Source organism: Bos taurus, chromosome 14, assembly GCF_002263795.3.
Source record: "Bos taurus isolate L1 Dominette 01449 registration number 42190680 breed Hereford chromosome 14, ARS-UCD2.0, whole genome shotgun sequence".
In the NCBI taxonomy this organism is placed as follows: Eukaryota; Metazoa; Chordata; class Mammalia; order Artiodactyla; family Bovidae; genus Bos; species Bos taurus.
The window spans coordinates 57,375,807-57,390,692 of NC_037341.1; the positions used below are offsets into that span (position 1 = coordinate 57,375,807).

A 14,886-nucleotide genomic window follows, 5' to 3' on the forward strand; every position below is an offset into this window, starting at 1 on the left:
TCATGTAGCCTTCATATATTGCCAAAAACAGACAAGGTTCAGTTGTGCTCAGTGGCTCCTGAGGTTACAGAACATCATTCTTTTCTCAAGTTCCAGCTGGCAGTGACTTTCCCATCCTCTCATCTACTCCCTTGTGTTTATTTTATATTCATGAGCAGGACAGCAGAGTTACCGAATCGGCCTGTGCAATCTTGCAATTATTGTTTTGAGAAGAATGCACATGACAATTAGAGCAACAATTGAATAATTCAAAGCAGTCATTTAGTATTAATATCATGTGTGCATAACTTGATGAGGGGACAGAGAGGAGGCACAAGAATGTTACAAGGCTGAAAAATCTGACCTTCAGGAAAGAATGAAAAAAAGTGGCTTGTTTGACCTTGGAAACAGGAAACTAGGGAGAAATTAGAAGCCTAAGAATATATGAGACAGGCTGTAAAGGGAGAGGTTCTGTGACCTGTCAAGAGGGCAACAAAGGAACACGGTGGAAATGAGCTCTAACGATCGTAACAGAAGCTGAGGATAAACCTTCAAGGGATTAGAGGGCCCTAGGGTTGCGGTGGATAGCACATGGCTTTGGACTGATATTCCTGGATTTAAATCCTGGCTCTGCCAGGTTAGAAAAAAAAAATCTGACCAGAAAACTCTATTTGGATGGAAACTGTGTACTGCTGTTTTTATAATGGTTTAGAGAGGGTTAGCACATGAAAGATGGGAATTAGATTATCTGACTCCTCTTGTAGTGGAAGGTTGGAACACATAATTTTAATCTGTTCTTTGTTTCACATTGATTCTGAAAATTTCTTGGTACATTCATTTCTTTCTAATTTATTGTCTTTTTTTTTTTTCCTAAGAACACGATCTCTGAAGTCACACAGTCTGAGTCTGAAGCCTGTGTTTGAACATTTACTTATTATTCATTCTCTTGAAGTCTCTAGTCTCACACTTATAAAAATAGAAACAATAAAAGTACATACCTTGCATGATTTTTTGAAGAATTAAACAACACCTTTCAGACTGATTGGCATATAGTAAACTCTCAATAAAGGTAAGCTCTCTTTACAATTATGCCTGGCTGGTGTCCAGCACTACTTAAGCTCCATGAAGGAATTGAAGATGAACCAGATATGTGTATGAACTGATGTGTATGAACTTTTGGAATCAAGTAGGGGAAATAAGACAGGGATTAAAATGAACATAAATAAAAAGGAACAAATCTGCCTCAAAAAAAGACATAGATAGGGCATTTAAATAAGAGAACTGACTTTAAAGGAGTGAAGGGGAAGTTTCTGGAGAAGGCGGTATTTGAACTGAATTTAGAAACACATAAAGAGTATGACCATCTGGAGATGGGGGAGCCTGGTGTGATGGGAGAAGAGTGATGTATCTCATTCCTAGCTAAGAGGACAGAGCAGGCTTTTTTGCAAGGTTTTCAGATTCTAGTGCTGACTTTAGAGATTTATTTCAACAGATTTTCCCTCCTAAGATATTCTAAAACATTAGTCACTCTTAGTCCCTCAGCTGTGTCCGGCTCGGCGACCCCATGGACTGTAGCCTGCCAGGCTCCTCTGTCCATGGGATTCTCCAGGCGAGAATACTGGAGTGGGTTGCCATTCCCTTCTCCAGGGATTGAACCCACTACTCCTGCATTGCAGGAAGATTCTTTACTCTCTGAGCCTCAGGATAATCTGCTAAATTTTCAGCAGTCAATCACACACCAGCCTCAAAAGCAGTGAGACACCGTTTGTTCAGAAGTAACAATCATTTCAATGGAATACCTCAAAGAGAGCACTACAGCCCTCATGAGTTTTTATTGTTATTCCATTATTGAATTTACTTCCAAGTTTTATCATTTAATCATCTGCATTGTGCAAGAACAGTAGTTTATTCATGATTGTTAAAAGAAGAAAAACCTCAAATATTCAAAAAAAGCCTTTTTAGCTTCTAACCAGATACAAAATTCAAAGTGTCTTTTTTTTTTTTTGGAACTGATGTCCCATTTCACACTTTGACTCCATTAAAATTATAGATGATCATGAACACCAGCAAATTAAAGATGTTAGAGAAGAATAGATTCATTTTCTGAGACACACAGAATTTTGGGGGATTTTAAAATATTTAATACTAGAGGGAAACATTCTTGGCAAAATGTATTCTTGATTTTCCTTCAGGCAGTTAGTTTGGGAACTTTTACATAATTGTAAGGGACTAACTCCCAGACATAATTTTTTTTTTCTCTTCTTCTTCTACATACAACTTTTAAAAATACACATTTATATAAATATAAACCTGTTACACTTGTGCATTCCAGAAAAAATCCTATTTGTGTAGCATGGGCATTTAAGTCCTTAACCAAGGGCACTGTATTTTCTGAAATGTTGCTGATTTTTAGCTTGTCAGAAAATTAGGTACAAGGAGGGAAGGATGGCATCACTTCACCAGTGGGACCCAATCGATTCAGATAGGCTGAGAGAGAAACAGAGCAGGTACAGATGAAGTAGCCCACTTGGGGAACACTCACATGCTCCGCCCAGGTGTCCTCACGTGTCACAGGTGCTTTCCCAATCCACGTGTGATCAGCAAACGAACTAAGGTTCTCAGTGAAGCTTTAACTTTGGCAGTAAGCAATGGCATTCCCTTGTCTCTGGAAAGAAGTTTCTTCTGAGTTATGGTATCACAATCACATTTGCTATGACAAAAATCAGATGTACAATTTCATCAGAACCAACAGGAACTGAATCTAATTTGATGCAGAATCCCCTAATTGAGTTCTATTGCAATTGATGATTTTATAACACCCTTTCTTCTTACTACTTTTGAGACAAAATCTCATTTTCTTTTCTTTTTAGTAAAGGAAGAGGTTCAGAGAATTTCTTAAATTTTCTTTCTTAAAAAGATAATGTGCATAAGAGAACGGAGTTGTGGACACCTCGGGGAAGGGAGAGTGGGGTAAATTGAGAAAGCAGCATTGATGTATATGCGCTACCGTGTATAAAACAGATAGCTAGTGGGAAGTTGCCATATAACACAGGGAGCCCAGCCTGGTGATCTGTGAGGACCTAGACTGGGGGGATGGGAGGGAGGCTCAGGAAGGAAGGGATATGTGTATTCTTATGGCTGATTCAGCAGCCGAAAGAATACAGCAGACACCAATACATTGTAAAGCAATCACCCTCTAATTAAAATAAGTAAAGGAAAATATTTTTTTAAAAAGATAACGTGCAGATTTTTGAGGAATATCATTTCTTGGGAAACACATTTTATTGTAAACATGAAAAAAATACTTGTATGAGGCCGGACTGTGTACTGTGGGAAATGGAGGGTCCTGCCCCATGTGTCTACCATATGAGGTGAGAGTGAGGGCTGTGGTCTCCATACACACTTATCCACACATTAAAAGTGATAGCTACATCTGCACTCACATTTTCTAAAGAAAACCACATTGAGACTCATCAGACTGTAGCAGCATTCCGAGGTTTATCTATCTTGGGTGAGGACAAAACTCTTCACTGGGGACTTCATTTTATGAAAATATCAATGAATTCTAATTTCTAGGTCATGAGAAATGCCAAGTACTCAGAAAGGAATGCTTTGCTTGTGTGTGTCAAAGAAAAGACACAACAGTGTGTTTTTTCTTTTTTCATCGTTACAGGGAGACATTGTAGGCAGTGGAGAGAATGTGAACCTTGGAGGCAGAAATCGCTAGGTTTGAACCCCCAGGCTGCTATTTACAAGAGTCCTGGTCTTGAGGAAGTTATTTGTTTATCTGAGTTTCAGTTTTTTAAAAACATAAAGTATAAATAACAACGCATATCTTGAATGCTAATTGTGATAATAGATAAGATTATCTGTGCATTTAAAGTGGTTCTAGATGTCACAAAACCATAAGCACTGTGGTGTCTCATTAATCATAACAATGTAGATTTCAGTGTCTCCCACCCAGTCCCTTATAATGAGAGGATTTAGTTTATCCCAGTCTCACCTGGTTACTTCTTGACATTTCCACGGATATCTCCCCGACAATATCTGACACCCCAATGCTCTCCTCATCAGTATCCTCTGAACCAGTATCCTTTCCCATGTCTGTGCTGTTTATGCCCTCATAGGAAGGCCAGCAATTGTGCTGAGAATGTTGGTTTTCAGTGCTGCCCAAACAGAATCCTCCAAGGTATCTGGGCCACTGTTTTCCCCTGAGTCCTCACCGCACCGAAACCAGGATGCAATTCACTCAGAAGTGAGAAGAGCGTCTTGCTCTTACTCTGTGTCATTTCACCCGCGTCCTCAAAACTGCTTTGCCATCCTGGTCTTCAGAGTCACAAAACCAGTTTCTTCACTTTTTGCCTGCAGGATCTTTCCCCATAAGACTCAGAGGGATGGACTCAGGCCACAGAGGCCAGCTGTGTGATCTTGAGCAAGTTTCTTAACCTTTCTCTGCCTCAGTATCCTGCTGTATTAAATAGGTATTGTCATAAGGTCTGCTTATACGGTTGTTGTCATAACCAAGTGCATTGATGTACACAAAATGCACATTGTAAAGTACTGCATAAGTGCCAACAGTTATTAGAACTTTTATTGTTCTCAGAATCGTTCTACAGTGTAGACCCTGGGAATATGAAGAAATTACTGGAAGAGGTTAAATGATGACTCAAGCTATTTAATTGGAATAGTAAAAGGAGATGTGATTTATATTGTACCTCAAACTGGTACAGTTATCTCCAATTAATTAGAAGATACAGTTTCAAGAATTGAAGTATTATAGGAATATAGGAGGAAAATTAATTTGTTCTGGAGATGCTTAAAGAAGGGAGAGGACTCAAGTTGGAGTTAGTGTTTCCAAAGACTTAAAAAAAGTAGAATGATTAAAAAGGAGGGATGAGAAGGTAAAGCTTGACTGACAGCAAGTCATAGAATCAGGCTTGCAAACCAAGCACACTTGAGAACGGTGAGTGGCACACAGGGAGATGGGAGTGAGACAAGAGTGAGATCTCTAGCTTGAAAAGCTAGCAGGGATTGCAGATGATACTGAGTGATGTGCTCAAAAGTTTAGATTTAATTTTAGGGAAAAGAGGAAACAAAGTTTTTTGGAAAAGAGGCCTTGACCATTTTAATATTTTCAAACAATGCCCACTTTCAGCCATGGAAAACCCTAAAATTGCCTTTTAGGATCTAAATATACATGGTTTATTTTATTTATACGTCCTATTAGATTATAGGATCTAAATATGCATTCTTTAAATTACCTTTCTGGTGGTAGGACTTACTTTACAATTTCTTAACATAGAAATTTTTTCAAATAGTATGTTTCATTGCATTTTACTCTTATTATTTTGCAAACATAATTACCACTCTGCCAAAGTGCTGATGTTAGTGATAACAAGCAAAGAACCCATGAACTTAATAAATTTGAGATAAAGATGGGAATCATTAGGCTAACTCATTAGACCTAAACTTGCTGACTACATGAATAATTAGGAGAGAAGAGAATAAAGTCAAAAAACATGTATGACATATTAGTTCTACATTTTTAAAGTCTGTGTCTAAAATGTGAACTGCAATTAGGAGTTTGGAATCAATTTTTAGTCTTCCAGAAAGAGAGTTTTTCTTATAATGCATAATTCCTTTCATGGCATGCATATATTTGTCTTTGATAAGTATTCAAGAATATTATTCTGCAAGAAAACAGGGCACTATTTGAGACTGATAACTTGGCTAGCTAAATGGGTAAGGGAGGAAGCAATTTGGATAAGGGAGGAAGCCTTTGTTAATATCCAAATTAAAGACGATGGAGATCTAAGTCAAAGACAAAGAGAATGAAAAGAGGTTCTATAGTAGCTGCTCAAAGACAAAGAAAAGAAGGCCAGAAAGAAAAGGAGTTGAGACGATAGCTGTGGTTTCTTTCTGAGATGTTTCGTAAGGTTTGCATAAAGTTGAAACTAATACCAGATAAGGACAAACAAGAAAGGAGAATTGTAACTTAAGCTTCTGTGTATTATGCATACACAGAGAAGTCCTAAGAAAATACTGGAAAATCAGAGATAATAGGGCATTAGAAATCATTACCATATTGGATTTATCCCAGGAGTGAAAGGATGGTTTTGTGTTTTTGAAAAATTAATATATATCATGACATTAACAAATTTTAAAAAAGAGAGACATTATCTCAATTAGTGCAGAAAAAGGCCTTAAATTACACTCATTACCCATTCAGAATGTTTATAATAAAAAATTTGAGTAAAATAAGTATAGAAGAAAACATACTTAACCTGGCAAATCAGTCAGGGTCCAATCAGGAGACAGAAACAACACAGCAATGTGAACGGGAAAAGCTTAAAGAATTTTAAAAAACTGATTGGAATAAGTGAGGGATTGGTTAGTGAAAAGTAAAGAGAATGCTAAAGAATATGGCGAAAATAAAGAGGCAGCACTACCCCTAGAACTGAGATACAATGCCCAAGGAGGACCCTTCCTCTTCTCCTCCTAGCCACCCTGATTTCCTTTAGGGAGAAGGAGGGCAGAGAAGTTCCTCTAGTGGCATACTAGTAGAATTTGCTAGAAAATCTACCCTCTGGAAATTGCCCAAAAATCTACTCTAGGATTTTGGGGAAAGTCATTCATGGCAAAGTATCTTGTTGGAGGAACTATGCAATGAAACAGTGCAAGGGGATGCCGGGGGAAGCTGCTAGCCTCCAGTTGCCATGAATCTCCATTCACTGCAGAAGCCTAGTGCTGCAGGAGCTGGACATCAGGGAAGCTATGTGTACCACAGGAGCCTGATGTTGGAGAAGCTGCCTATTCTGTAGGAGCCTGGCCTTGGAGAAGCTGTGGTGCTTCCAGAGCCAGGTGCTGGAAGAGCTGCCTATAGCCTAGGAGATAGGCATTGGAATGCCTGTGAGCTGCAGGAACGTGCCCAGGGAGCACACCACAACCAGGAAGGAGAACCCTTTCCTTCTGCAATGTCTCCCCACTGCTACTACCCAAGTGTAATTGTCATGTGCGCATGCTCAGTTGTTTCTGACTCTTTGCGACCCCATGGACTGTAGCCTATCAGGCTCTTCTGCCTGTGGGGTTTTCCAGGCAAAAATACTGGAGTAGGTTGCCATTTCATACTCCAGGGGATCTTCCAGGGGATTGAACCCACAATTTCTTGCATCTCCTGCATTGGCAGGCAGATTCTTTACCACTGAGCCACCTGGGAAGCCCAAGTTTAATGTCATGCCGACTGTCAAAGGAAAAATATTTAAAGGGCCCATCTGCATTTTCAAAGAGCAGGCAATAAAGTATATACTTGGAGCCAAGAGGAAATAAGTTGATAACTGGCACAATTACTAATGGAAATCTAACAAGAATATACAACTGTTGTAATTTATTTTGAAGCATTCACTTTACAATCAGGAACAGAAGGAGGATTCTATTACTGCTTCTATTTAACATTCAAATGGAAGATCTAGCCAGGAAAATATGATAGAAAATGAAACAAAATATCTTAACATTGTAATCAAGGGAAAGAAAATGCTAATATTTGCATGAGAAATGTAAAGGGAATATAGTAAGTAATTTAGAGTTTATAGGGATCGTAATCTAACTTCAGCTGCCAGACTAAGCTCGTATTTTTAATCACTTTCATATGTTGTCCTTTCAAATAATTTTCAAAGGCAATTGGGGCTTTAAATGTTTGTCTGTGGCACATTTTCAGACTCCATGCTACTAAGGCTGGAGAAAATACTCTGAATGTTCCCCCATACAAAAACATGCACACAGACACATATATACAAATGCCCACACGCATACAGATGAATGTGTAAAGGAAAGAACTGGGAAAACAGATTACATTATCCATGGGACCATGGCCTGATTTTCCCTTTCATATGGGCATCTGATGCAGAGTTTATTTTTATGACTGAAATTCAATATGCAACTGCAACATTCAAAGAATATTCATTGAGCATGTTCCATGGGTCAGTCTTTTAAGATGCTCTTGAAACAGCCGTTTAAAAAAAAATGGGCAAAATCCTTTCTCCCTTCAACTCACATTGAAGCTGGAGAAGTGCTGTGAAGAAAGTAAAACAGAATGATACACTTAGTGTCTTGGTGAGCTTAGCAAAAGCCCTTCTTCCAGCAAATCCACTCAAGGCATATTGGAGTGCTATCATCAGTCTCATAAGTTTAAGTTACAAAGCCAAATTTGATAAAGCAACCCTTGCCCAAGTGCTCCAGCCCATAACTTTCAGGATGTAATGCCTCATGGGCTCTTGAATAAGCATATCTTGATTTAAAGCTTGGCTCACTATGTATCAGCTGTTCATAAGACCTGTATAAAGAGCTTCCTGATGACTCAGTGGTAGAGAATGCGCCTGCCAATGAGGGAGACACAGATTTGATCCCTGGGTCAAGAATATCCTCTGGAGAAGGAAATAGCAACTCCCTCCAGTATTCTTGCCTGGGAAATCCCATGGACAGAGGAGCCTAGCAGGCTACAGAGTTGCAAATGATTTAATGACTAAACAACTATAAGACCTGTAAAATGCGGATGGTAATAACTATCAAAATACATATCTCAATACACGGCAGTGTATAGCCTCATACAGAGGTTATTAGGATTGGCTGAAACACTACATTTAAAGTGCTGAGCATGGTTCCTGAAAGATAGACTGTGTTCAGTAATTATTGAAGGTAATAGTGGTGATTATTTTTATTCTCATGAAAAGCCACACAACTTGAATCACAAAAAGCCATACAACTTGAATGCTTAAGAAATCTTGCAGCCAGTCCAATGACACACCTATCTGATGGTTCCATCCAAGTGAGTAAATGATTTTGTTGATCTGGGTGAATGAATTTTTTGGTCTACATCCAACTAAGATCTAAAGGACTCTTCCGTTGAAGAAATCGTTAAAGCCCGGGAAATGGAGTTCTATGTGTTTCTCACCATTGGGTGTAGGCTGTCCTGATTTAGTGGAAACACATTTGTGGGCAAGCTTACATGGAACTGTAGTTTAGATTGAGACAAAACTATACATTTTCAAATCATGTTATGATTATTTACCACTTTACCATGACAAAAAGCCAAAGTTTTAAGTCAGCTTTGTATGGGAAATAGTTACATTCTGGCTGTAATGAACATATTAAAGGTGATTCTAGAAGTTTTAAGGAAAAGAGAAAAAAAAATCCTAGAAATCTCTGTGTTGTATTTTAGGTTTCTGTTGAATTGTCATTTTGTGGTGATTGTTTGGGTGAGGAGTAGAGTTAATATTGCAGAAGTGCAGATACCAGGAAATAGATATTGTGTCAAAATAAAGAGAAAGGAGGAGAGAGAGAGACAGAGAAGAGGAGGGAAGGAGGCATGAAAGAAGGATGGGAGAGAGATTCTTTCAGTTCATGATACTGATTCATTTGTTGTCTTCCATTTAAAACTGTTCCTGAAGTATCATTATAATGATACTTTTCTTTTCCTGCTTTTTCTTTCCTGCTCCCTCTCCCAGCTTCTTCTCATTCCCCTTCTTTTACCTATTATATTCCCTGACTCTTTTCCAAACTGGGTTCCATATGTTGGCTCTAACATTTCATTATTTTCTATTTCTTAATAGAAAAGAATGATCTGTCTAGGTCAGCAGAGGAACTGAATATTCATGGTGTGCTGTCTTTCCCCATGTATATGATATCACACAACTAAAGCCTTGCAGAGGAGGAGGAATTGTCTAAACTGTCTAAAAAGTTCTTTCTAGGTAAAGGATTTTTTCAATTGTTACTCTTTAGAAAGAAATCACAGTAATACTCCCCAACAGCACATTAGTGATATCTCTAGGCCTTCTGAATACTTTATTTAAAACACAGAATCATAGAATGGTGGCAGTAGACCTAGTCATTTTGTCTGTCCAGGAGTTCTTCACCTTCCTAATCCCATCTTGATTTCTGTTCAGGGAGTTGTCCTTTCGCCACTGTGTGACGTCTTGGTGGGAAGTAGCTTCTGTTTCCTATTATAGAGTGATTGGGCCTGGATAACCCTTCTCCATGGCCCATTGCATGCAGTAGGTAGAATGTAATCTTGGCCAGGGAGACACTCTCTACCTCGACCTGAGTAAATGATGCAGGGTCTGAGTCATGGTCAGAGGTTTTTCTCTACCACTGTAGAGGTGACAGTCAATTCAATCACTCATTTGTGTCTGACTCTTTGTGACCCCTTGGACTGCAGCATGCCAAGCTTCCCTGTCCATCACTAACTCCCAGAGCTTGCTGAAACTCATGTCCATCGAATCAGTGATACCATCCAACCATCTCATCCTCTGTTGTCCCCTTTTCCTCCTGCCTTCAATCTTTCCCAGCATCAGGGTCTTTTCCAATGGGTCAGTTTTTTTGTATCAGGTGGCCAAAATATTGGAGCTTCAGCTTCAGCATCAGTTCTTTCCAATGAATATTCAGGACTGATTTCCTTTAGGATTGACAAGGTTTGTTGTATTGATTGTAGAGGTGACAAGCCTCCTAAATTCCTGCTGTATGCCATTCCATCTGTGAAATCTGATGTGAACCAAGTAGATCCCTTTTGATTAAAAAATAGAGTAGACTTTTGTTGCTTACAATAAAAAACTGAATTTTACCACTACGCTTTGGAAGAGCTCTTGGAAGTTCTGTCTTAGGAAAAGATACCCACAAGTGAGAATGGTCACCTGGAAAACAAGATTTAGAAAAACTAACCATGTTCATATATATACATCCCTCACTTTCCCACAAAGACTGACAATGGACCTGGAGCACATAGAAATTTTATCAAAAGAGGAGAGTTCAGACATCAGCTAGTATGGATGGGACCCACTGTATTGGAAAAATACAGTGTATTGGAAAAATACTGAATGGGGAAAGGAAAAGTCAATTCGCAAAAAAAAAGAGAGAGAGAGAGAGACTTTTGAAATGCCAAGCAAAAGTATAGGGTATAATAAAGGATTTTTGAGTTCCAAAAGCCTGGCTTTTGATTACCAAAATTAAAATTGTTGTATGTAACCAATAGAGTTGAAAAGAACGCATACAACAGATGATCCAGTTTTTCTACCCTAAAATTGTTTTCCAGAACTCAGACTGAGGCAGGACAAGCAGAGCCTGAGAAGAGGGCAGTAGGAACTGGGGTTGGATAGTTTCTGAAGGATTGCCTCAAGTCATCTTCTCTAGATGGTCCCCATTCCAAAAGAGGTGTAGTAGGGTCAGAAAGCAAATTTTAGGCGCCCAGCTCTGAGTGAGCCTAAGGAGGCAAGAAACCTTCTTGTGACCCCACACACAAGGTGATTCACAGAGGAAAAGAAGATACAGGACAGAGGGGCTGGTGTGCCCTCCCACCTCAAGGTTTGATGATTTGGAGAGCATCAGAAAGTTTCTCTGGTCCTCAGAAGGATGCAGAAGTTCCGCAGAGAGGATCAATTTCAGTATCATCCAAGAGGATACAGTGTGTGGACCAGTGCCTGCTTGTCAGATGGAAATGTGACTCCTCCACAGATACCAGTGGAGACAGATCCCAAGACACAAAGAGGGATGGAAATGAAATGCATTTCAGTGGATGTCAGCATGGAGACACGAGGACCTTGGACCACAATTCTGATGGTTCTCTTAATACAACCTCATAAAGACATGATGTTAGATAAACCCGCTGGCATGCAGGTCATTTCAGCCAAAGAGAGAGGAGGGAGGTGAATAGGAAAATTGCTAATTTGATTGAATTTACTAGCATTGAGATTACATTTTTTGACATTAAGGAGAATGGCTTCTTACAGAGAATCTATTTTAAATTACAGAAAAATAAGAAAAAATTGTATTTTTCAGTTCAGTTCAGTCACTCAGTTGTGTCCAACTCTTTGCAACTCCACGGACCACAGCACACCAGGCCTCCCTGTCCATCACCAACTCCCAGAGTCCACCCAAACCCATGTCCATTGAGTTGGTGATGCAATCCAACCATCTCATCCTCTGTCGTCTCCTTTTCCTCCTGCCCTCAATCTTTCCCAGCATCAGGGTCCTTTCAAATGAGTCAGGTCCTTGTATCAGGAGGCCAAAGTATTGGAGTTTCAGCTTCAACATCAGTCCTTCCAATGAACACCCAGGACTGATCTCCTTTAGGATAAACTGGTTGGATCTCCTTGTAGTCCAAGGGACTCGCAAGAGTCTTCTCCAACACCACATTTCAAAAGCATCAATTCTTTGGCACTCAGCATTCTTTATAGTCCAACTCTCACATCCATACATGACTACTGGAAAAACCATAGCCTTGACTAGACGGACCTTTGTTGGCAAAGTACTGTCTCTGCTTTTTAATAGGCTGTCTAAGTTGGTCATAACTTTCCTTCCAAGGAGTGAGCAAGAGTCTTTTAATTTCATGGCTGCAGTCACCATCTGTAGTGATTTTGGAGCCCCAGAAAAACAAAGTCAGCCACTGTTTCCACTGTTTCCCCATCTATTTCCCATGAAGGAATGGGACTGGATGCCATGATCTTAGTTTTCTGAATGTTGAGCTTTAAACCAACTTTTCACTCTCCTCTTTGATGGTCAAATAGTGGATCAAAAATATTGTACCTAATATATGTAACCAAGAGTATATCATTTACTCGGTTAAAACCCTTCAAATATCTGATAGAAATCTTTTGGGCTTACCTGCCCAGAATCCATCAGTTTGTGTTCAGCTGCTGCTGCTGCTGCTAAGTCGCTTCAGTCGTGTCTGACTCTGTGCAACCCCATACACGGCAGCCCACCAGGCTCCCCCATTCCTGGGATTCTCCAGGCAAGAACACTGGAGTGGGTTGCCATTTCCTTCTCCAGTGCATTAAAGTGAAAAGTGAAACTGAAGTCGCTCGGTCGTGTCCAACTCTTAGCGACCCCATGGACTGCAGCCTTCCAGGCTCCTCCATCCATGGAATTTTCCAGGCAAGAGTACTGGAGTGGGGTGCCATTGCCTGCTCCACATGTTCAGCTAGGAGGACTTAAATTTTCCTTTGGAAAAGCCCTCCGTCTCCATTCTCACCATATTGCTCCTATGAGACTGACCCCACACTCTGACACAGATTATCCCCCCACATCCTCTAGCTCTTCTCTCTGGGCCTTACATGACGAACCTTCTCATAAATATTAAATATTAAAGAGAGCTTTTCTGATCAGTGCCTGCTCCTCATATCCCCACCTCAAATCTCATTTCATCATTTATTTAAACGTTTATTTTCTTCACAGAAATTTTTAGTATCTGCTGTGTGTGAGTCACTCAGTCATGTCCAGCTCTGCAACCCCATGTACTATAGCCCACCAGGTTCCTCTGTCCATGGAATTTTCCAGGCAGGAATACTGGAGTGGGTTTCTATTCCCTTCTCCAGGGAATCTTCCTGACCCAGGGATTGACCTACATCTCTTATGTCTCCTGCATTGACAGGCGGATTCTTGACCTCTGGCACCACCTGGGAAGCCATGCTGCTGCTGCTGCTAAGTCGGTTCAGTTGTGTCCGACTCTGTGCGACCCCATGGATGGCAGCTCACAGGCTCCCCCATCCCTGGGACTCTCCAGGCAAGAACACTGGAGTGGGTTGCCATTTCCTTCTCCAGTGCATGAAAGTGAAAAGTGAAAGTGAAGTCGCTCAGTCGTGTCCAACTCTTAGCAACCCCATGGATTTCAGCCCACCAGGCTCCTCCATCCATGGGATTTTCCAGGCAAGAGTACTGGAGTGGGGTGCCATTGCCTTCTCCCTGGGAAGCCATACTCTTGTCTATTTGTTACTTTTTCATTGTCTCCCTTATCCAACCAGGGTATAAGTTCCACGAGGGTAGGTACTTTGTCAGTCTTAAGCAACTCATGTTGTCCAAGCTTTGGAAGGCACATAATAAGTAATGCTGGGACAAGCCAATGACACTCATTTTTGTATTCTGCCATTACATAGTGCTTACTCCAGTGTCAAGTGCTGTCCTAAAGGTTTTCTAATGACTAACATTTTTAATTCTCATAACAATCCTGTTAGAATTAATATTATCTTCATTTGACTAGTTATAACTGCGTTACACAGTGGTTAAGCCATACGGCCAAGTGGGAGAGTTGGTAAGGTTCACACCTGACCGCTGGCTCCTGACTCTTCTCTCTCATCCTCTGTGCCATGCTTATTGAATGATGTGATGAACAAGTATGTTCCTAAGAAACTGATTATCTCTGGCAGGCTGAGAACACCCAGTTCTGATTTTAAAGACAAGGATTGACCATAAAATCTGTGGTTCAGCCAAGATATCAGCACTAAGAGATCCAGCTAGTGGCTCCCCTCTCACTGCTACTGCATCATGCATGCTTGGATGAGTTGTTAACTGGCAGTGGTGGGTTACGAGTGCTCATAAAATATTTAATATCTATTTAATGTTGTTATGTAACTTTGGTCAGTTGAAAATATACCAACTCGTTCACTCATGGGGAAAGATTACTAGGGCTGTCAATGAGGAAGAACTTCAAAGGCATATTTTTGCCATTCTTTTTAAAGCAGCTATGTCATTTTATAGAGTTTGATCAACTGTTTTGTAGTTACTGGTGTTGAATTTTTATAGTGTAGTCTAAATCCTACTCTCCCCTTTTCTTTCGTCATTGTATAATCATTGTAGCCCAGCACTACTAATCATCTGGAAATAAGATAAATCATAATAGGGTGTTACTTATTTAATCCTCAAAGCCATTTTTATGTTAAGCAACATTAAAAAGCTGTGGGTATATTCATTTCTTTCCATTGCGAACATTAGTGTTCCCTTGTTACTTTTTGTTTTGTCCTTCTTTGGGTAAAACAATCCTACTGAACAAGCTGCAGCTGTTGTATAAATCCATATTTTTTTAATACTGATAGGAAGCAGTCAGACATTTCAACTATTCTGTTTTGTTTAAAAGTAAGTTAACAGTTC

General features: G+C 40.0%; 1 long non-coding RNA gene across 1 annotated transcript in view; it reads right to left on the reverse strand.

The window, feature by feature from the left end:
• Positions 1-2,388: 2,388 nt before the first annotated feature.
• Positions 2,389-14,886, reverse strand: part of LOC132342163 (uncharacterized) — a 72,455-nt gene continuing 59,957 nt past the window's right edge. Inside the window, exon 3 of the long non-coding RNA XR_009490411.1 lies at positions 2,389-2,689. This is a non-coding gene — a long non-coding RNA (uncharacterized lncRNA). The remainder of the gene's footprint in view (positions 2,690-14,886) is intronic.